The sequence below is a fragment of the Procambarus clarkii genome, chromosome 29, assembly GCF_040958095.1.
Source record: "Procambarus clarkii isolate CNS0578487 chromosome 29, FALCON_Pclarkii_2.0, whole genome shotgun sequence".
NCBI classification, from domain to species: domain Eukaryota; kingdom Metazoa; phylum Arthropoda; class Malacostraca; order Decapoda; family Cambaridae; genus Procambarus; species Procambarus clarkii.
The window spans coordinates 18,543,397-18,566,135 of NC_091178.1; the positions used below are offsets into that span (position 1 = coordinate 18,543,397).

Below are 22,739 nucleotides of genomic sequence, written 5' to 3' on the forward strand. Positions count from 1 at the left end.
ATGATTTTGTTTAATGAAGCCTCATGTATCCAAAATTATTTAATTTGTTCATGTCGGTACATGTATGCATGCGGGCATGAGAGCATTTACTGTATGTAATCTGTGTGTGTGTGGGTGGGGGTGTGTGTGTGTGGGTGGGTGTGTGTGTGTGTGTGTGTGTGTGTGTGTGTGAATTGGGATGTGTGAATGTCTGTGCAAAACAGTAAGTGCCCTGGTGACAGGTGCCCGAGTACATTTTTGTCAGGGTGGTGTTGTTAACTGACAGGGCCATGAGAGCGGTTGCGCCAGACGTAACCAGGTGTTATGGTGGATGGAATAACTCCCAACCCTGCAGCTATTATTATAGTGTGGGTTGGTGGTGTTGTCGTGTTGTTCCTTCTTTACGGACAACCCAACCCACAACTCGGTAGAATGCTTATACTTCACTAGGAGATCACACTAGGCGCTTCTGGCTCTTGGAGAGGGGCTCAACGTCACACGTTTAGGGGATGCGGCTCCAACACTTAGCCTCGTTGTCACGTGCACACACCCACTCGAGCCGCTGTGACTCCCCACTCTCTCCTTATGTGATATGATCTCCTCAATCCCCTCTGACTTACTAGTTTTCCATCCTACCCTGTCCACAGAGGTGGTTCTTGGTTCTTTCTCTCTCTCTCTTCTTTTTACTATTTCCTGGGAAGCCTCACTAGGACAAGGTCAAACACCAGCAAATTTGAATACATTTACTGGACAGAGCACATATACAATACATATACACATATAATAATAATGAATCCCACACTCTATACTATTTCAGTCAGGTTGCACTCCAACACCATCAGAACTCTATCATCAGCTTATCAAGTGGTATCCTATCTCCTGATTCACCACCTGATACTATCAACCTCCTCAAGTAGATCAAGTCTTATAATACAATGTTGCACTATCAGCAAGAGAATATACATCTGTAAACATGTGCAAGGAAAATTGGCATATGAATGCAATAACATAAATATCATTATAAATGTTCCTCGATATACAACAATGATCCATCGATCGCCCTATCAGTCCTAGAACACATACAACTGTAGGTAATCCAGCCTACGACTGTAACTCTATACTTCAGTATAAACACTCCTCGGCACAAGAATGCAAACAATCACCCACCTTTCACTGCGTCTTGCACGCTAATGACAACCAAACACTCGATCACCTCCCTACTAGTAATCATTTAGAACTTCCCTCCCACATCTGGAAGTTCACTACCCTGGGACCAGATTCACGAAGCAGTTACGCAAACACTTACGAACCTGTCCATCTGTTCTCAATCTTTGGCGGCTTTGTTTACAATTATTAAACAGTTAATGAGCTCCGAAGCACCAAGGAGGCTGTTTATAACAATAACAACAATTGATTGGCAGGTTTTCATGCTTGTAAACTGTTTAGTAAATGTAAACAAAGCCGCCAAAGATTGGGGAAAGATGTACAGGTTCGTAAGTGCTTGCGTAAGTGCTTTCGTGAATCTGGCCCCTGATCTCTTCAGGTTCTTCCGGGTTTAACTACCAGGGTCCTCTGCAGCTCCTCCAGGCTGCTACACCATGAAGTTTTCCTTGGGCAATTATGGTGCTTCGCCACTTCTACTAGGGTCCTCCACAGCTCTCCTGGCTGCTACACCATGAAGTTTCCTCGAGCAACTATGGTGCTTCACCACCTCTACAGAAGCATGTGACACTCCTCTTTACTGCTTTTCCTCATAGCTTGAGGTCCTCTCCTCCACTACCTTGGAGTCTCATCAACTACTCCCTCTGTGCTGGCATCGAAGGTCTCAGCATCTTCTTCCCCAAAGACAAACCTGCAACCCATTGACACTCCAATAAAAATGTTTCCCCTTAAACACATAAACAAAAATAACCACACAATATGTTTGCCTCCAACATCTATCTGCTCTCTACATAATGTTTACTCTACATACTCTCTACTACAGACGCCCCCGTTTGGGCTGGTCCATGCTCTGCCTTGCCCGGTAGTCCTCACTCACTCTGGGAGGGTCCTCCGCCATGAGGAGCTGGGCTCCCTCAGTCACCTGCCAGCGCTCAGAGGGGACGGACATCGCTCCGTCCTCCAGGACGTTCCTCCCTCTCCACTCTCTTATTTTAGGCCTTCTGCCTTATCAAAACATTTCTAACTTATCAATAAACATTGCTACTGTCGCTGGGCACACGACCAACTACAAGTAATCACTACCCAGCAAACACAAATCATCTACACAACGTTCGCCTATCTCTTCCCATAGGTGTGGGAATGATTTGCATTGGGAATGGTGCAGGAGAGCCTTTGAGAAACTTTTACTCAAAAAATCCAAACACAAAGGTTTAATTATAAATTGTTTTTCTACAATTATTTTCTTCCAAATGTAAAACAAATAGTTTTTACATGTTTAAATATAAAATTTATGGTGTTTTTTTGTAAAATTCATTAATAAATTGTGAATGATATATATTGGCTGAGTGAAACCTTTAAAATCCATTTAGTTATAATATGAACAGAAAAAAGTAGTTTTCCAAATTTTCTAAAAATCGCTCTTTTTAACACAATTTGACTCCTTATGCATTCCACTAAACACTAATATCATGTTTAAATATATAATTTATGTATTATTCCCTAAGATAATTTATATAAATTATAAAAGTTGCTGGAAAGTGGTGAGAAAGAATCTGAAAACGTTTTGTTGTCTTATATTGGCGTGTTCTTATTAACTAGAGTGAGTAAGAGTGAGCGAGAGTGGGTAAGAGTGAGTAAGAGTGACTGAAGGTGAGTGAGAGTGCCAGAGAGTGTGTAAGTGTGAGTAACAGTGAGTATATGTAAGAGTGACTGAGAGTGAGTAAGAGTGAGAGTAAGGGTGACAGAATGAGTAAGAGTGAGAGTAAAGTGATTGAGAGTAAGGGTGAGTATGAGAGTAAGAGTGATTGAGAGTTAGAGTGAGAGTAAGAGTGATTGAGAGTTAGTGAGAGTAGGAGTGATTGAGAGTAAGAGTGATTGAGAGTAAGAGTGATTGAGAGTAAGAGTGATTGGGAGTAAGAGTGATTGGGAGTAAGAGTGATTGAGAGTAAGAGTGATTGAGAGTAAGAGTGATTGGGAGTAAGAGTGATTGGGAGTAGGAGTTAGAGTGAGAGCAGGAGTAAGAATGAGAATAAGAGTGATTGAGAGTAAGAGTGAGTAAGAGTAAGAATGAGAGTAAGAGTGATTGAGAGTAAGAGTGATTGAGAGTAAGAGTGATTGAGAGTAAGAGTGATTGGGAGTAAGAGTGATTGGGAGTAAGAGTAAGAGTGAGAGTAAGAATGAGAATAAGAGTGATTGAGAGTAAGAGTGATTGGGAGTAAGAGTAAGAGTAAGAATGAGAGTAGGAGTGATTGAGAGTAGGAGTGATTGGGAGTAGGAGTGATTGGGAGTAAGAGTGATTGAGAGTAAGAGTAATTGAGAGTAAGAGTATGAGAGTAAGAGTGAGAGAGTGAGTATGAATGGGTAAGGGTGACTGAGAGTGAGTAAGAGTGACAGAGTAAGAATGACAGAGTAAGAGTGATAGAGAGTAAGAATGACAGAGAGTAAGAGTGACAGAGAGTAAGAGTGACAGAGAGTAAGAGTGACAGAGAGTAAGAGTGACAGAGAGTAAGAGTGACAGAGTAAGAGTGAGTATGAGAGTGAGTAAGGATGACTGAGAGAAAGAGTGAGTAATAGTGCGTAAGAGTGATTGAGAGTTAGAGTGAGAGTAAGAGTGATTGAGAGTTAGTGAGAGTAAGAGTGATTGAGAGTAAGAGTGATTGAGAGTAAAAGTGATTGAGAGTAAGAGTGATTGAGAGTAAGAGTGATTGGGAGTAAGAGTGATTGAGAGTAAGAGTGATTGGGAGTAAGAGTGATTGGGAGTAGGAGTAAGAATGAGAATAAGAGTGATTGAGAGTAAGAGTAAGAGTAAGAATGAGAGTAAGAGTGATTGTGAGTAAGAGTGATTGAGAGTAAGAGTGATTGAGAGTAAGAGTGATTGGGAGTAAGAGTGATTGAGAGTAAGAGTGATTGGGAGTAAGAGTGATTGAGAGTAAGAGTGATTGGGAGTAAGAGTGATTGAGAGTAAGAGTGATTGGGAGTAAGAGTGATTGGGAGTAGGAGTAAGAATGAGAATAAGAGTGATTGAGAGTAAGAGTGAGTAAGAGTAAGAATGAGAGTAAGAGTGATTGAGAGTAAGAGTGACAGAGAGTAAGAGTGACAGAGAGTAAGAGTGACAGAGTGTAAGAGTGACAGAGTAAGAGTGACAGAGAGTAAGAGTGACAGAGAGTAAGAGTGACAGAGAGTAAGAGTGACAGAGTGTAAGAGTGACAGAGTAAGAGTGACAGAGTAAGAGTGACAGAGAGTAAGAGTGACAGAGAGTAAGAGTGACAGAGAGTAAGAGTGACAGAGAGTAAGAGTGACAGAGAGTAAGAGTGACAGAGAGTAAGAGTGACAGAGAGTAAGAGTGACAGAGAGTAAGAGTGACAGAGAGTAAGAGTGACAGAGAGTAAGAGTGACAGAGAGTAAGAGTGACAGAGAGTAAGAGTGACAGAGAGTAAGAGTGACAGAGAGTAAGAGTGACAGAGAGTAAGAGTGACAGAGAGTAAGAGTGACAGAGAGTAAGAGTGACAGAGAGTAAGAGTGACAGAGTGTAAGAGTGACAGTGTAAGAGTGACAGAGAGTAAGAGTGACAGAGAGTAAGAGTGACAGAGAGTAAGAGTGACAGAGAGTAAGAGTGACAGAGAGTAAGAGTGACAGAGAGTAAGAGTGACAGAGAGTAAGAGTGACAGAGAGTAAGAGTGACAGAGAGTAAGAGTGACAGAGAGTAAGAGTGACAGAGAGTAAGAGTGACAGAGAGTAAGAGTGACAGAGAGTAAGAGTGACAGAGAGTAAGAGTGACAGAGAGTAAGAGTGACAGAGAGTAAGAGTGACAGAGAGTAAGAGTGACAGAGTAAGAGTGACAGAGAGTAGGAGTGACAGAGAGTAAGAGTGACAGAGAGTAAGAGTGACAGAGAGTAAGAGTGACAGAGAGTAAGAGTGACAGAGTAAGAATGACAGAGAGTAAGAGTGACAGAGAGTAAGAGTGACAGAGAGTAAGAGTGACAGAGAGTAAGAGTGACAGAGAGAAAGAGTGACAGAGTAAGAGTGACAGAGAGTAAGAGTGACAGAGTAAGAGAGTGAGAGTGATTATGAGAGAGTTAAGAGTGTGAGGTGTGAGAGGGTAGCAGGCCAGGGAGGCAGGATGTGTGGTCACAGGCGAGGCCTAGGCCTCGTGATCTCTAATGTTGGTTTTTATATATATGTGGGATTTTTTGTCCTATTTCAAATTATAATTATTTAGCAGGAATGTAATAAGATATTGCACAGTATTAATGTGACAATAATATATGCATTATTTCCTTGATAATCAAACTTGTTGTTCAGAGATAATATACAATCTTTGAAGGAAACATTTTGAGAGCGCGAGCTGGCAACACTGGGCTGGTGGGTGAGAGAGACATATGGTTAGTTTTGCTCAGACCTTCAGTGGTGAAGGCTGTGTCCCAGCTGGCCGCCACCAGCCGCCACCCGCCGCCCACCACCAGCCGCCACCCGCCACCACCCACCACCAGCCGCCACCCGCCACCACCCACCACCAGCCGCCACCTGCCACCACCCACCACCAGCCGCCACCCGCCGCCACCCGCCACCAGCCGCCACCCGCCGCCACCCGCCACCCGCCGCCACCCGCCACCAGCCGCCACCCGCCGCCACCCACCACCACCCGCCACCACCCACCGTCAGCCGCCACCCACCACCACCCACCGTCTGCCGCCACCCGCCACCACCCACCACCAGCCGCCACCAGCCACCGCCACCCACCACCGCCACTCACCACCCGCCGCCACCACCCACCACCAGCCGCCACCCGCCACCACCCACCACCAGCCGCCAGCCGCCACCCACCACCAGCCGCCACCCGCCACCACCCACCACCAGCCGCCACCCGCCACCACCAGCCGCCACCCGCCACCACCCACCACCAGCCGCCACCCACCACCAGCCGCCACCCGCCACCCGCCACCCGCCACCACCCACCACCAGCCGCCACCCGCCATCCGCCACCACCCATCACCAGCCGCCACCCGCCACCACCCACCACCAGCCGCCACCAGCCACCGCCACCCACCGCCACCCACCACCGCCACTCACCACCCGCCGCCACCACCCACCACCCGCCGCCACCCACCACCAGCCGCCACCCGCCACCACCCACCACCAGCCGCCACCCGCCACCACCCGCCACCCGCCACCACCCGCCACCAGCCACCGCCACCCACCACCGCCACTCACCACCCGCCGCCACCACCCACCACCAGCCGCCACCCGCCACCAGCCACCGCCACCCACCACCGCCACCCACCGCCACCACCCACCACCACCACCCACCACCACCAGCCGCCGCCGCCACCACCACCCACCACCACCGCCGCCACCACCCATCACCGCCGCCGCCACCACCACCCACCACCACCGCCGCCGCCACCACCCATCACCGCCGCCGCCGCCACCACCCACCACAGCCGCCGCCGACACCACCGCCACCACCCACCACAGCCGCCACCACCACCCACCACCACCACCACCACCACCCACCACCACCACCACCCACCACCACCACCACCACCCACCACCACCACCACCCACCACCACCACCCACCACCACCACCACCACCAGCCGCCACAAGCCGCCACCCCCCGCCACCGCCCGCCACCAGCCGCCATCACCACCACCACCACCAGCCGCCATCACCGCCACCAGCTGCCACCACCACCAGCCGCCACCACCACCACCACCAGCCGCCATCACCGCCACCAGCTGCCACCACCACCAGCCGCCACCAGCTGCCACCACCACCAGCCGCCACCACCGCCACCACCACCTGCCACCACCACCTGCCACCACCACCAGCCGCCACCACCGCCCGCTATCAGCCGTCACCGCCCGTTGCCACAGTCGCCACCGCAAGCCGCCACCGCCAGCCGCCACCAGCCGCCACCCGCCGCCACCCGCCGCCCACCACCAGCCGCCACCCGCCACCACCCACCACCAGCCGCCACCCACCACCAGCCGCCACCCGCCACCACCCACCACCAGCCGCCACCTGCCACCAGCCGCCACCCGCCGCCACCCGCCGCCACCCACCGCCAGCCGCCGCCACCCACCACCAGCCGCCACCCGCCACCACCCACCGTCAGCCGCCACCCGCCACCACCCACCGTCAGCCGCCACCCGCCACCACCCACCACCAGCCGCCACCCGCCACCACCCACCACCAGCCGCCACCCGCCACCACCCACCACCAGCCGCCACCCGCCACCACCCACCACCAGCCGCCACCCGCCACCAGCCACCGCCACCCACCACCGCCACTCACCACCCGCCGCCACCACCCACCACCAGCCGCCACCTGCCACCACCCACCACCAGCCGCCACCCGCCACCACCCGCCGCCACCCGCCGCCACCCGCCACCACCCACCACCAGCCGCCACCCGCCACCACCCACCACCAGCCGCCACCCGCCACCCGCCACCACTCACCACCAGCCGCCACCCGCCACCACCCACCACCAGCCGCCACCCGCCACCACCCACCACCAGCCGCCACCCGCCACCACCCACCACCAGCCGCCACCAGCTGCCACCACCACCAGCCGCCACCACCAGCCGCCACCACCGCCACCACCACCACCTGCCACCAGCCGCCACCACCGCCACCACCACCACCTGCCACCAGCCGCCACCACCGCCCGCTATCAGCCGTCACCGCCCGTTGCCACAGTCGCCACCGCAAGCCGCCACCGCCAGCCGCCACCAGCCGCCACCCGCCGCCCACCACCTGCCGCCACCCGCCACCACCCACCACCACCCGCCACCAGCCGCCACCCACCACCAGCCGCCACCCACCACCAGCCGCCACCCACCACCAGCCGCCACCTGCCACCAGCCGCCACCCGCCGCCACCCACCACCAGCCGCCACCCGCCGCCACCCACCACCAGCCGCCACCCGCCGCCACCCGCCGCCACCCACCACCAGCCGCCACCTGCCACCACCCACCGTCAGCCGCCACCCGCCGCCACCACCACCACCCACCACCACCACCCACCACCACCACCCACCACCACCGCCGCCACCACCCACCACCACCAGCCGCCGCCGCCACCACCACCCACCACCACCGCCGCCACCACCGTCAGCCGCCACCACTCATCACAGACGCCGCCACCCGCCACCGCCCGCCACCACCGCCAGACACAGCCGCCAGTGTCCGCTACCGCCGCCACTGTCCGCCACCGCCGCCACTGTCCGCCACCGCCGCCACTGTCCGCCACCGCCGTCACTGTCCGCCACCGCCGCCACTGTCCGCCACCGCCACCACTGTCTGCCACCGCCACCACTGTCCGCCCGCCGCCACCACTGTCCGCCCGCCGCCACCACTGTCCGCCCGCCGCCACCACTGTCCGCCCGCCGCCGCCACTGTCCGCCCGCCGCCGCCACTGTCCGCCCGCCGCCGCCACTGTCCGCCCGCCGCCACCACTGTCCGCCCGCCGCCTCCACTGTCCGCCCGCCGCCTCCACTGTCCGCCCGCCGCCTCCACTGTCCGCCCGCCGCCTCCACTGTCCGCCCGCCGCCGCCACTGTCCGCCCGCCGCCGCCACTGTCCGCTCGCCGCCGCCACTGTCCGCCCGCCGCCGCCACTGTCCGCCCGCCGCCGCCACTGTCCGCCCGCCGCCGCCACTGTCCGCCCGCCGCCACCACTGTCCGCCCGCCGCCTCCACTGTCCGCCCGCCGCCTCCACTGTCCGCCCGCCGCCTCCACTGTCCGCCCGCCGCCTCCACTGTCCGCCCGCCGCCTCCACTGTCCGCCCGCCGCCTCCACTGTCCGCCCGCCGCCTCCACTGTTCGCCCGCCGCCGCCACTGTCCGCCCGCCGCCGCCACTGTCCGCCCGCCGCCGCCACTGTCAGCCCGCCGCCACTGTCCACCACCGCCGCCACAGTCCGCCCGCCGCCACGGTCCGCCACAGCCGCCACTGTCCGCCCGCCGCCACTGTCCTCCCGCCGCCACTGTCCGCCCGCCGCCGCCCTGTCCGCCCGCCGCCACTATCCGCCACCGCCGCCACTATCCGCCACCGCCGCCACTGTCCGCCCGCCGCCACTATCCGCCACCGCCGCCACTGTCCGCCCGACGCCACTGTCCGCCCGCCGCCACTGTCCGCCCGCCGCCACTGTCCGCCCGCCGCCACTATCCGCCACCGCCGCCACTGTCCGCCCGCCGCCACTATCCGCCACCGCCGCTACTGTCCGCCCGCCGCCGCCACTGTCCGCCCGCCGCCACTATCCGCCACCGCCGCCACTATCCGCCACAGCCGCCACTGTCCGCCCGCCGCCGCCACTGTCCGCCACCGCCGCCACTGTCCGCCACCGCCGTCACTGTCCGCCACCGTCGCCACTGTCCGCCACCGCCACCACTGTCTGCCACAGCCACCACTGTCCGCCCGCCGCCACCACTGTCCGCCCGCCGCCACCACTGTCCGCCCGCCGCCGCCACTGTCCGCCCGCCGCCGCCACTGTCCGCCCGCCGCCGCCACTGTCCGCCCGCCGCCGCCACTGTCCGCCCGCCGCCACCACTGTCCGCCCGCCGCCTCCACTGTCCGCCCGCCGCCTCCACTGTCCGCCCGCCGCCTCCACTGTCCGCCCGCCGCCTCCACTGTCCGCCCGCCGCCTCCACTGTCCGCCCGCCGCCGCCACTGTCCGCCCGCCGCCGCCACTGTCCGCCCGCCGCCGCCACTGTCCGCCCGCCGCCGCCACTGTCCGCCCGCCGCCGCCACTGTCCGCCCGCCGCCGCCACTGTCCGCCCGCCGCCACCACTGTCCGCCCGCCGCCTCCACTGTCCGCCCGCCGCCTCCACTGTCCGCCCGCCGCCTCCACTGTCCGCCCGCCGCCTCCACTGTCCGCCCGCCGCCTCCACTGTCCGCCCGCCGCCTCCACTGTTCGCCCGCCGCCGCCACTGTCCGCCCGCCGCCGCCACTGTCCGCCCGCCGCCGCCACTGTCCGCCCGCCGCCGCCACTGTCCGCCCGCCGCCACTGTCCACCACCGCCGCCACGGTCCGCCACAGCCGCCACTGTCCGCCCGCCGCCACTGTCCTCCCGCCGCCACTGTCCGCCCGCCGCCGCCCTGTCCGCCCGCCGCCACTATCCGCCACCGCCGCCACTATCCGCCACCGCCGCCACTGTCCGCCCGCCGCCACTATCCGCCACCGCCGCCACTGTCCGCCCGACGCCACTGTCCGCCCGCCGCCACTGTCCGCCCGCCGCCACTGTCCGCCCGCCGCCACTATCCGCCACCGCCGCCACTGTCCGCCCGCCGCCACTATCCGCCACCGCCGCTACTGTCCGCCCGCCGCCGCCACTGTCCGCCCGCCGCCACTATCCGCCACCGCCGCCACTATCCGCCACAGCCGCCACTGTCCGCCCGCCGCCGCCACTGTCCGCCCGCCGCCGCCACTGTCCGCCCGCCGCCACCACTGTCCGCCCGCCGCCACCACTGTCCGCCCGCCGCCTCCACTGTCCGCCCGCCGCCTCCACTGTCCGCCCGCCGCCTCCACTGTCCGCCCGCCGCCTCCACTGTCCGCCCGCCGCCTCCACTGTCCGCCCGCCGCCTCCACTGTCCGCCCGCCGCCTCCACTGTCCGCCCGCCGCCTCCACTGTCCGCCCGCCGCCTCCACTGTCCGCCCGCCGCCTCCACTGTCCGCCCGCCGCCTCCACTGTTCGCAAGCCGCCGCCACTGTCCGCCCGCCGCCGCCACTGTCCGCCCGCCGCCGCCACTGTCCGCCCGCCGCCACTGTCCACCACCGCCGCCACGGTCCGCCCGCCGCCACGGTCCGCCACAGCCGCCACTGTCCGCCCGCCGCCACTGTCCTCCCGCCGCCACTGTCCGCCCGCCGCCGCCCTGTCCGCCCGCCGCCGCCCTGTCCGCCCGCCGCCACTATCCGCCACCGCCGCCACTATCCGCCACCGCCGCCACTATCCGCCACCGCCGCCACTGTCCGCCCGACGCCACTGTCCGCCCGCCGCCACTGTCCGCCCGCCGCCACTGTCCGCCCGCCGCCACTGTCCGCCCGCCGCCACTGTCCGCCACCGCCGCCACTGTCCGCCCGCCGCCACTATCCGCCACCGCCGCTACTGTCCGCCCGCCGCCGCCACTGTCCGCCCGCCGCCACTATCCGCCACCGCCGCCACTATCCGCCACAGCCGCCACTGTCCGCCCGCCGCCACTATCCGCCACCGCCGCCACTGTCCGCCCGCCGCCGCCACTGTCCGCCCGCCGCCACTATCCGCCACCGCCGCCACTGTCCGCCACAGCCGCCACTCTCTGCCGTACAGCCTCCCCTCTCTCCGTTAGTAAATAATTATAATTGTTAGTAAATAATAAAGGAAATATAAATTATTAGATTTTTTTTACCCTTAAATTGGTTTTAATATTTATATTGAAAATAATAATATAATATAAAATATAATAAAAATAATATAATATAAAATATAATTTAATTTCAAGAAATTTAACTTTAAAACACAAAGATGTGAAAAGGGTTCAGATTATTGGCTCAAACCTTTCATAAGAGATTCATATTGGTATATGAATGGATTATGAATGACTCATGTTAGGAGTGTAAAGTTGCCACAACATCTCAAATTAGTGTTAGATACATATGTCTTGGTTATAAGTTTTGGAAACCTATTTAAGTCCACACACAATATCGTATCTGATACGATAAAACAAACGTTTCCAATACTTTCAAATACTTTCCAGATATGTTGTGGCAACCTAAAATTGTTTGCTGGGTATAGACTGGCTTAAGATCATGCTTACCATAGATTGTCTGGTCGAGGGCGCTCCTCCCTCTGACGAGTCTGGTCAGGGCACTCCCATGGCCTACGATGATGTCTCTGGGCGGCTTAATAAACACTCCTCGCCGTCCAGGACTTGAGTCCACAACGTTCCCAGCTCGATTCCAGCACTGGCACGTCTGTACGCTTCTCTTGTCTTGGAGATATATAACTAGGGGTTCCTTTCTGATGGGAGCTCAAACAAAGCACAGCTTCCCGCTGCGATGTCCGGCACTCAAGTGAGGTCAAAGCCCTCCAGAAGCAAGCCTCACGCCTCCAGCATGTTGTCCACATCTCCTAACCAGTCATTTATCTATTTTATTATTCACTGCCCATAATCTCAAATTGTTTATTAAATCCGACCAACTATTTTACATCTGTGTTATCACCTCTTTATTTCTTAGACCTTCTAGTCAGGTCAGGCTTGATAGAATAATTCTCAAAGGGGAGACTCGTTTCTCGGCTACCTGGGATCATAACACTATATACACTTTCTCCTTTGGTGGCAAGTGTACGTAGTGTACCTTGAGGCCATGAACAAGGTCATGCAGAAGTCTGGAGTAACCCAAGAGTGTTTGCCTCCTCTCTCAGGAGGTGACCACTGCAGGCCTCCCTACTACACACACACACACGCACACAATATACAAGAAGGATGATTGGCAGGAGGCACTGAACTACATGCCAGTGTCCATAACTTGCATTCCATGCAAGAGGATTGAGAAGATTGTGTAAAAAAAGCTAGTAGAACATCTGGAGCGAAAGAACTTTGTAACACAACATCAGCATGGGTTCAGAGTTGGTAAATCATGCCTAACATGTTTAATTGAGTTCTATGACCAGGCAACAAAAATTAGGCAAGAGAGAGGGCTGGGCACACTGCATATTTCTGGACTGCCAGAAAGCCTTTGACACAGTACCACATAATACAATAGTGCGCAAACTGGAGATGCAGGCAGAAGCGATATGGAAGGTAATCCACTGGATAAGCGAGTACTTAAGCAACAGGACACAGCGAGTCACTGTGATGGGTGAGGTCTCGGAATGGCGAGGAGTCACCAGTGGAGTCTTACAGGGATCAGTCCCTGGACCTATACTGTTTTTTATATAAGTAAATGATCTCCCATAAGGAAATGACTCGTTCATCTCAATGTTTGTTGATGATGCAAAAATTATGAGGATCAAGACAGAGGAAGATAGTATGAGCTACAGAATGACCTAGACAAATTGAAGGAATGGTCCAACAAATGGCTAATAAAGTTCAACCCAAGTAAATGTAAGGTAATGAAACTAGGAGGAGGAAATAGGAAGCCAGACACTGGTTACCGAATAGGAGATGAAGTCCTTCATGAATGTTACGGCCCTCTCGGGACGCAACGGGGTTCTAACTCTGATGTTGTTAGAGGAAGATATATGTATCCGTTCCCAAGCCAGTAGTGGCTATCAAGGGATGAGATCCGTGACGCAAGTAACTTAAAAGGGAGTAGGGAAAGAAAGGTAAGAACTTAATATAATATAATGTTCACCATCACCGTTTAAATATATAGAATAAAAGAGTATACAAGGGGGAGGGGTATTAACACTTTACAAGGGGATCGTGCACAATCTAGTCTTCTGCTGAAGACTCTTGATTAAGAAGCTAGGTGCTGAGTCCGCGGTGCTTTCTTCGTGGCCTCAAGACGTGTCCTCTGAGAACGCCAAGCCTACCCTGGCCACAGGTCAGCCACAACACAGGTCCACTGGGGGCACCGTCGTGGAGGCCGTCAACCACACGTCCAGCAGGTCTGCTGGCAGGTACTGAGCCACCAAGGCTGGTACGGCCACTCCACGAACGATAAAAGGGGTACGCCCTAGACAGGAGTCTCGTGTGATATCACCAATCACCCTCCTGTCCTCAATACCCCAGTGGATTATCGTCTCCAACCGTCGGTCCCGGGTAAATCCTTTCACAGCCACTCCGTTGGCAGGCTTAACACACCACAGTGTTCTTCCGGGGGGACGACGTCACAACAGCTGCAGCAAACTCCACAGTATGGAGACTGGCTGCCTCGGGTAGACTGACTCCACCTTCAACACAGTGGTCCCAGGTCGGCTCTGTAAGCAGACACGTCATCAATAACCGGGACACTAATACTCCTCACTTACGGTGGCGGGCGCAAACACCTGACGTATCCAGTCCATAGATGGCGCTGTCGTCGGAGCACCACCTCACCAGAAGTCAGGAGCGGCGGTGTTGAGCGCTGAACCAGACTGGAAACTGGTCCTCGAGGCCAGTACACGCTGTCCTCACCAGGTGTCGTCGTTCGTTTGGCGGGGGTTTCGGGAGCTGACCCACAGATGGCGTAGTTGTTACTGCTCCTTGCTCGGTCGCTGGATCCGGGTTCGTAACACCTCCCCACCAAAAAGAATTTGGTTTGGGGTTCTATAAAAAGAAACACAAACCAAATTAGTACGACGACACAACTCCAAATGGACACACATGCATTATAATCTGGAATGGTGAGGCTGTCTCGTCCACAGAACTGTCCTACTGGGTAATTCCGGCACAACGGGAACTTGAAGATTGAAGGCGATGTCCTGCCTGACGTAATCTTCCACGTCTCCCACGTCTCCACTGTGATGTCAAGCAGGGGCATCATCTCACCTCTCTCGAGTACGGATTGGTTTCGACACGATCTGGGGTGACTCGACACTTCCCTATGTCGTGGCACCGATGATGGCTGCCCACAGACGGCATTTCTGGTGCCGGTCCGATGGTCCTTCAGGGAGACAGGAACCTGGAATACAGGGGTCTGATAATTCAGAGTGATCGCGACAGTGGGTAAGTCAATACTTACAGTATACCCTACTAGGTTCACACCTAGTCCCAATAGGGCTGCTTGTACGTCGCAGATGGCATTCACTCTGCCACCGTCAGGTCGACTAACGTTCCGCATAACGCTGTGTTGAGGCTCAGCAGTCACGCGGGGGGTGTCAACCTGTCGGAAACAGTCACTCATATTATCACATTTCGTACCTCCTGTATCATCTATTACCTCCCAGGTCCCTTCTTCAACTGCAACACCTGCAGTACAAATCTCCAATCCCTGGGACCTCTTCGCGATGTTCATGGGAGCCATCATTCGTCGGGTCGTCCACCGGTCCTCACCGAGAGCACAAACGAGAATACATACGAGAATCAAACAAAGTATCGCTAAGAAACATGAGGCCAATTGAAGGATAAGCTTCCCGAGCCAGTCATGTCCATAGCCGGCCACATCCACACGCCTGGCTTGGACCGAAGAGGGCACTAAACCTTTTGAACACACCGCACCTACCTCTGACGTCTGGGGAATCTCTGGCTGGTTCACTACATGCTGTAACTTGCCATACCGCAAGCACACATCCGCCTTCGCTCCAGACTCGTTGGTATCCGTGGGTGCCCGCACACAAGGCCTGTCTTCTTGCTCAGGTACCTCTGCCTTCTTAACTTCATGTTCCTCGTCGAGAGAATCAGGAGACACTGCTAGAATATCGTCGATCTGCGGGTGAGAGGACAAATTAAATATGTTTACATCCGGGTCTGTCTTTACCTGGACATTACCATTGCCTGTTACCTCAGACCGTGCTGTTCCGGTAGACTCGTCCGCAACCTTGGGAAGATTGATGCTCCAATCTGTCACCAAGTCGTTGGCTAGTACCACGTCAATCCCAGCCACAGGGAGGGTATCGACTACTGCCAACTCACTTGTGCCGCTGAAATAAGGCGAGTCAAGATGTACTGGCACTAAGGGGGCGATATACTGCGTTCTCGGAAACCCAACCAGGACAACCTGTCGTCTCCCGTCCACACTTACTCCCTCGGGTAACGAGCTCTTCACGATCAGGGACTGGGCTGCTCCACTATCTCTGAGCACTACAACTGATCTACCAGTATGATCACTCGTTACATACCCGCATGAAGTGTGAGGGGCAAACAAACTTGGTCCTTCCTGCGTCATCGTAGACTGGTTTCCTGCTGGTGGTGTAACACAGCTCATCAACATCACCTCCCTTCGTGCGCTGCCACCTCTTCTGCCTCGGCACCTAGCAGCTATGTGTCCCTTCTGCCCACAAGTCCAGCACACCATGTTCCTCCTCGGACTACGGTGTTTCGGACTACTAGGACTTGTTCTTCGAGGGCTACCTGGGGGCGTCTTCTTAGCACTTTGTGGGACGGGTCTTTCTTCTTCGTCGTGAGGTCTGTCAAACCGGCGCTGGTAATTCCTCGGGACGTACTTAGCAGACGGCCTATGAGTCAGGATATACTCTTCAGCCATGGTGGCTGCTGCACTCAAGGTCTCCACCTGCTGCTCTTCTAAGTATGTTTTGAGGTCTCCAGACAAACAATCCTTGAAGTCTTCGAGCAGAATCAGCTGTTCGAGGTCTTCCCTGGTCTCCACCTTCCGAGAGGCACACCATTCTTGAAAAAGTCGCTCCTTGATCGTGGCGAACTCTGTGAAAGTGTGCTCTGAGGTCTTCTTCAGGTTTCTGAACTTTTGCCTATACGCCTCAGGTACCAATTGGTACGCCATGAGCACAACCTTCTTCACCTTGTCATAATCGCTGGAGTCGTCAAGGGATAACGTAGAGTAGGCGATTTGGGCCTTCCCAGTCAAGACTGACTGTATCATGATGGCCCAATTCTCCCTTGGCCACTCCAAAGAGGCAGCGACTTTCTCGAAGGCTGCAAAGAATTTTGACACTTCCTTCTCATGGAATTTGGGGACCATTTTGATGTTGCGTACCGGATCGAAGCTACCGGTGTCCGTTGTTTGCCTCCGACCACCGCCTAATCGCAACACTTCTAGTTCATGTTGTCTCTCTCTTTCCTCCCTTTCTCGCTCTCGTTCTTCTCTCTCTCGTTTCTCTTCTCTTTCTCGTTCTTCTCTCTCTCGTTTCTCTTCTCTTTCTCGTTCTTCTCTCTCTCGTTCTCGTTCTTCTCTCTCTCGTCTCTCTTCTCTTTCTCGTTCTTCTCTCTCTCGTTCTCGTTCTTCTCTCTCTCGTCTCTCTTCTCTTTCTCGTTCTTCTCTTTCTCTTTCTCGTTTCTCTTCTCTCTCTCTCTCTGCTTTCCTTTCTTCTAATTCTAAACGTCTCATCTCTAATTCTTTATCTTGTCTCTCTCGTTCCATTTCTAATTTCTTCCATTCTATTTCACGATTGATCTCTAGGGCACGCATCTTGACTGTTAGGAAGCTGATATTAAGCTCGCCGGCATCACTGTCAACGTCGCTGCCCTTATCTTCCTTTTCCGTGGAAGCTATGTCTGCACTTTCCTTTGTACTAGGAGTCTCGCCTTCCTGTTTCTCTTCTGCCTTCAGGTGCCGGTGTACCTTGGACAAGATCTCCACACGGGAATCACTGGCACGGATCTTGATCTCCAGGTAGGCGCTCACTAGTACAAGCTCTGGTTTACTCAGATATTTTAATCTGGCAAGACAATCTTCTCTGTTCAGAAAAGCCTGAACCTCGTCCAGATCATCGATGGTAGCTTTGTCTGCCATTGTCACAGATGGAACACTTAGCACTGTTCTATGTCAATATTGCACTTTAACGCGCCAAACTCTACACTTGCCAATATTGCACGTAATCACTCTGGGCACCGCACTACCCAATATTGCACCGAGTCCAAGCGAACACTTCGCTCTACAATATTGCACTAAATCACTGAGCACCGCACTAGTCAATATTGCACTTAATCGCTTAATCACAGCGAGCACCGCACTGCACAATATCGCACTTAGTCACTCTGAGCACCGCACAGGACGTATAACGTCACAATCGTCACACAGGGGGAATTATATACAGGGATTACGCCACTTCACCACCCCTGTCAAACATACTTAACAAGGGGACGGATCCCGCTGGGGATGCCAATTATGTTACGGCCCTCTCGGGACGCAACGGGATTCTAACTCTGATGTTGTTAGAGGAAGATATATGTATCCGTTCCCAAGCCAGTAGTGGCTATCAAGGGATGAGATCCGTGACGCAAGTAACTTAAAAGGGAGTAGGGAAAGAAAGGTAAGAACTTAATATAATATAATGTTCACCATCACCGTTTAAATATATAGAATAAAAGAGTATACAAGGGGGAGGGGTATTAACACTTTACAAGGGGATCGTGCACAATCTAGTCTTCTGCTGAAGACTCTTGATTAAGAAGCTAGGTGCTGAGTCCGCGGTGCTTTCTTCGTGGCCTCAAGACGTGTCCTCTGAGAACGCCGAGCCTACCCTGGCCACAGGTCAGCCACAACACAGGTCCACTGGGGGCACCGTCGTGGAGGCCGTCAACCACACGTCCAGCAGGTCTGCTGGCAGGTACTGAGCCACCAAGGCTGGTACGGCCACTCCACGAACGATAAAAGGGGTACGCCCTAGACAGGAGTCTCGTGTGATATCACCAATCACCCTCCTGTCCTCAATACCCCAGTGGATTATCGTCTCCAACCGTCGGTCCCGGGTAAATCCTTTCACAGCCACTCCGTTGGCAGGCTTAACACACCACAGTGTTCTTCCGGGGGGACGACGTCACAACAGCTGCAGCAAACTCCACAGTATGGAGACTGGCTGCCTCGGGTAGACTGACTCCACCTTCAACACAGTGGTCCCAGGTCGGCTCTGTAAGCAGACACGTCATCAATAACCGGGACACTAATACTCCTCACTTACGGTGGCGGGCGCAAACACCTGACGTATCCAGTCCATAGATGGCGCTGTCGTCGGAGCACCACCTCACCAGAGGTCAGGAGCGGCGGTGTTGAGCGCTGAACCAGACTGGAAACTGGTCCTCGAGGCCAGTACACGCTGTCCTCACTAGGTGTCGTCGTTCGTTTGGCGGGGGTTTCGGGAGCTGACCCACAGATGGCGTAGTTGTTACTGCTCCTTGGATCCGGGTTCGTAACAATGAAACGGACAGAGAGAGAGAGAGAAAGATCTAGGAGTTGATATCACACCAAACCTGTCTCCTGAAGCCCATATTGAAAGAATAACATTACGGCCTATGCAAGGCTGGCTAACATCAGAACGGCTTTCAGAAACCTGTGTAAGGAATCCTTCAGAACCTTGTATACCACAAATGTAAGGCCAACCCTGGAGTATGCAGCCCCAGCATGGAGCCTGTACATAGTCAAGCACAAGACGAAGCAGGAAAAAGTTCAGAGGTATGCCACTAGGCTAGTCCCAGAACTAAGTGGCATGAGTTATGAGGTAAGGCTGCATGAACTGCACCTCACGCCGCTGGAAGACAAAAGAGCTCGAGGAGACATGATCTCCATATACAATTTTCTCAGGGGAATTGAGAGGGGTCGACATGGATGGATTATTTAACACGGGTGGTACACCCACAAGGGGACACAAGTGGAAGCTGAGTACCCAAATGAGCCACAGAGACATTAGAAAGAACTTTTTTCAGTGTCAGAGTAGTTTGTAAATGGAATGCACAAGGAAGTGATGTGTTGTGGAAATTTCCAACACCCAAATACTAAACCCTAGTGCAATAATATATTTTTTTGTAGAAAGAAATCTAATTTACTAATACTACTAACCAGCAGCTTAGTACAATCTAACTCTTATTAATTTGAGATGTAATACTCTCAAATTCTTCCTATTATTCCTGGCTGCGATTTCGTCAGCTGCCCAGCATCACAAGAATAACTATGTATATTGAAATCGAATTAAACCCAGTCTAACCTTGTTGAATTTATTAAGGAATATAGATTGGCGACTGATTTAATTCAATTCAGGAAATTATATCAATGTTTTTTGGTAAAAAATTTTCACAGCTGAAGTCAGCTGATCCAGTAAACAAATGTTATGAACTAAATTTCACCTACGTATATAGGTAATTCATTTAACGTCACTTATGTTGGAAAATCCGACACCATTTAATAATATTACGTGCAGGCAGATAATATTGCTGCTGCGTTGTATAAACAAGTTACCCATAGAAAATGTAACTTGTAGTGGAATTTCCGTCTATAGAAAACGGGATATCATTACCACATACTATTATAAATTCACCACCTATTATGGTGGGAATTATTCTTAAATACATTAGTCTTTGGACTTTACCATCATAAAAACATCTTATATAAATTAACTTAATTATCAGAATTAAAATAGAGTAAATGTGACCCTTCTATCACTTACTGTCATCTGGACAATGTAAGCCAGTAGCGTCAGTTGTGAGGGAGTGGTCAGCCATTGTTATTGTTTAAGACCACAGAGTCGTGGAACAAATTCGGCTCCTATAAATTCTCTTGGACGAAGTGTTATGGAAGATCAGAGTAGTGATCTGCCATCATCAACACGCTGTCATCAATCTCAAGGGAAGTGTCTTTCCGAAACCCGTTTATCTTTCATTTATGGCCATTAATGTCAGTAGATATAGGGTGAGCCGGTTAGATCACAAATGATCGACTCAAACAAGGTAATTAAGCCTAGGTCTTTATGGTTCCTTGTACAGTGTTTTCTCTGATATAGCTGTCATATATTAGGATTCTGGCTTTATAGCTAGCGCCCTTTTGACAGGTCAAGACGAGGAAGCATGCTTTGTGTACCAGTTACTGGGTGATGGAAGCTACCTCAAAGAGGATAATTTGGTGTCTACATCCTGGTTATACCTGGTGGACTAAGGCCTGCTGTACAATAAGATAAGGAACCTCTTCAATGTACACTAATGTATGTAGTCTAATATCGCAGTTTGATTGGCTGCATATATATAAATTCAATATAAACCCCCCTAATATGTAGAGGATCGATTTGTGAGATTATTGCAGAAATACAGTCCACTTAACATCATACAAATTGCTATCGAAGTATATAAATTAACGTAAATATAAATTCTATATAAATTCATATAAATTAAATAAATATAAATCTCACAGGTTGGTTCCCACAACTTAGGTATAATGAAATACTCAGTGAAAAAAGGTCTGTTGTTACCCAAAGTTCATTATTGTGACGTAAAATAACATCGACAATGTCTTTTAATAGGAAATTCAAAGAAAATATTGTGAGTTATTTGCCAAGTTTACTCTTTCCGGCGCCATGTGACGCACGGAACACTGTTGAGAGAGACTTGGCTGAGATAGGAGCCATATTGGATTTGTGTACGGAAGTTGGTCTTCATTATCGTTTGTTTATAAGAACATCCATGCATTATCAGACTTCAGACTGACCTGACAACCTCATCTTATCGAGGACACCACGTTTGGCTGGCTAAGTATATCTAGAATAATTTGTTGTGGCCATGACTTATTGTTAACTTAGGGTGCCTTGTGGTTGTGCTGAAGGAACACCAAAGAACACCTGTGAGTGTAATTTCCATACCTAGTCAGCTCTAATTTCATGAGCATATGTGTAAATATACACTCCTATATAGAAATTATATAAGATTAATTTTCACGTGTCTCCAGAGACAACATGCATTGACATGCTAAGACAGGTTACAGAGAGCTGTATGACATTTCTATGCTCACAATTACACAGCTAAGCTACCAGTTTTTTAATAACTCAGTAGTTAGCGTACTAACCCTATGCCTGGAATTTATTGCTGATTTACTTATGATACCATTTTCATATATATGTTTTCTGTAGTATTAATATTATTCAAATTACCCCTAGTGCTATAATATAAATTTTTTGGTACTAAGAAATCTGATTTACACATCGAAAGATGTGTAAGGGAATCAATCTCTCCATAATATTTAGAAGTTTTTCAGTCCATTTCTCTGAGATTATTTTGAATTAATTATTGATTTAAATATATGTAGATTAAATGCTGGAGAAAAATTCCCCCAACATTTTTAATGGTCCTTCGGAACCGGATAGATCAGTGCATCAAATTTAAACTACTGGTTAAGTCATATATGGTTCTTATGAACCGAATAGTCCAGTTCATCAAATCTAAATTATACAGGTTCTCAGAGCCCATAAACATTTTTTTATGGTCCTTCGAACCTAGATCCCAATTAGGATCGAATAAATATCAGTATAACAAATAATGTAACAAATTACTAATACTGATAATATTTTATCTCTTGATTAAGAGTATTACCAGGAGTTAGGCTATATACAATTATATTAATATTTATGGCTGTCAGTAGACCGCCACATATTACAGCCTAACTCAATCAATGTATAAGCACAATTTAACTGAACATCTCCAAACCTGCTATGCTAAGGCCTAATGTATAAAGTGGCTATAGTGGGCCATAGCAGCTGCCCATAACACTGAGTCACATACGTAACACTGAAGTAAGAATATACAGGTCTCCTGGAGCAACTACTCACAAATTTTTTAATAACCCTGTGTTAACACCAGCATTAGACTAGCCACACCATCTAACAATTATTTATCTTGGTGGCATGATACACATCCTACAAGACACTCAGCCGATTAAATTAATTATCTTAATTATTAAATATCATCATATTCCTTTAAAGAAAATAACTGCACAGTTGTTTTTACTTTAGTGGAACATCGCCAACCATTAAGTCGTAACCGTTAGGGACTAAGTCTAGAATTTTACAAACGTGCAGCCAACTATGTAAATTTTCAACTGAAAAGAAGGGTGAGGTTGGAAGCTACCTACATACGTTTTTCTGCCAGACCATTTCGTGAAAAGTTTACTCCAGACAGAAAACACTTGTCACGAGAGTTTAGGACACATGTGGTCAACAAATTAATCAATACAATTAATCATCACAGGCGATTGTGGCAAGAAAGCCAACATTAACTTGTATATATTTCAATGTTCTTTATGTATTTTC

General features: G+C 52.5%; 1 protein-coding gene across 1 annotated transcript in view; it reads right to left on the minus strand.

The window, feature by feature from the left end:
• LOC123765117 (uncharacterized) overlaps positions 1 to 22,739 on the minus strand; it is a 936,064-nt gene that overhangs the window by 111,982 nt on the left and 801,343 nt on the right. The window lies entirely within an intron of this gene.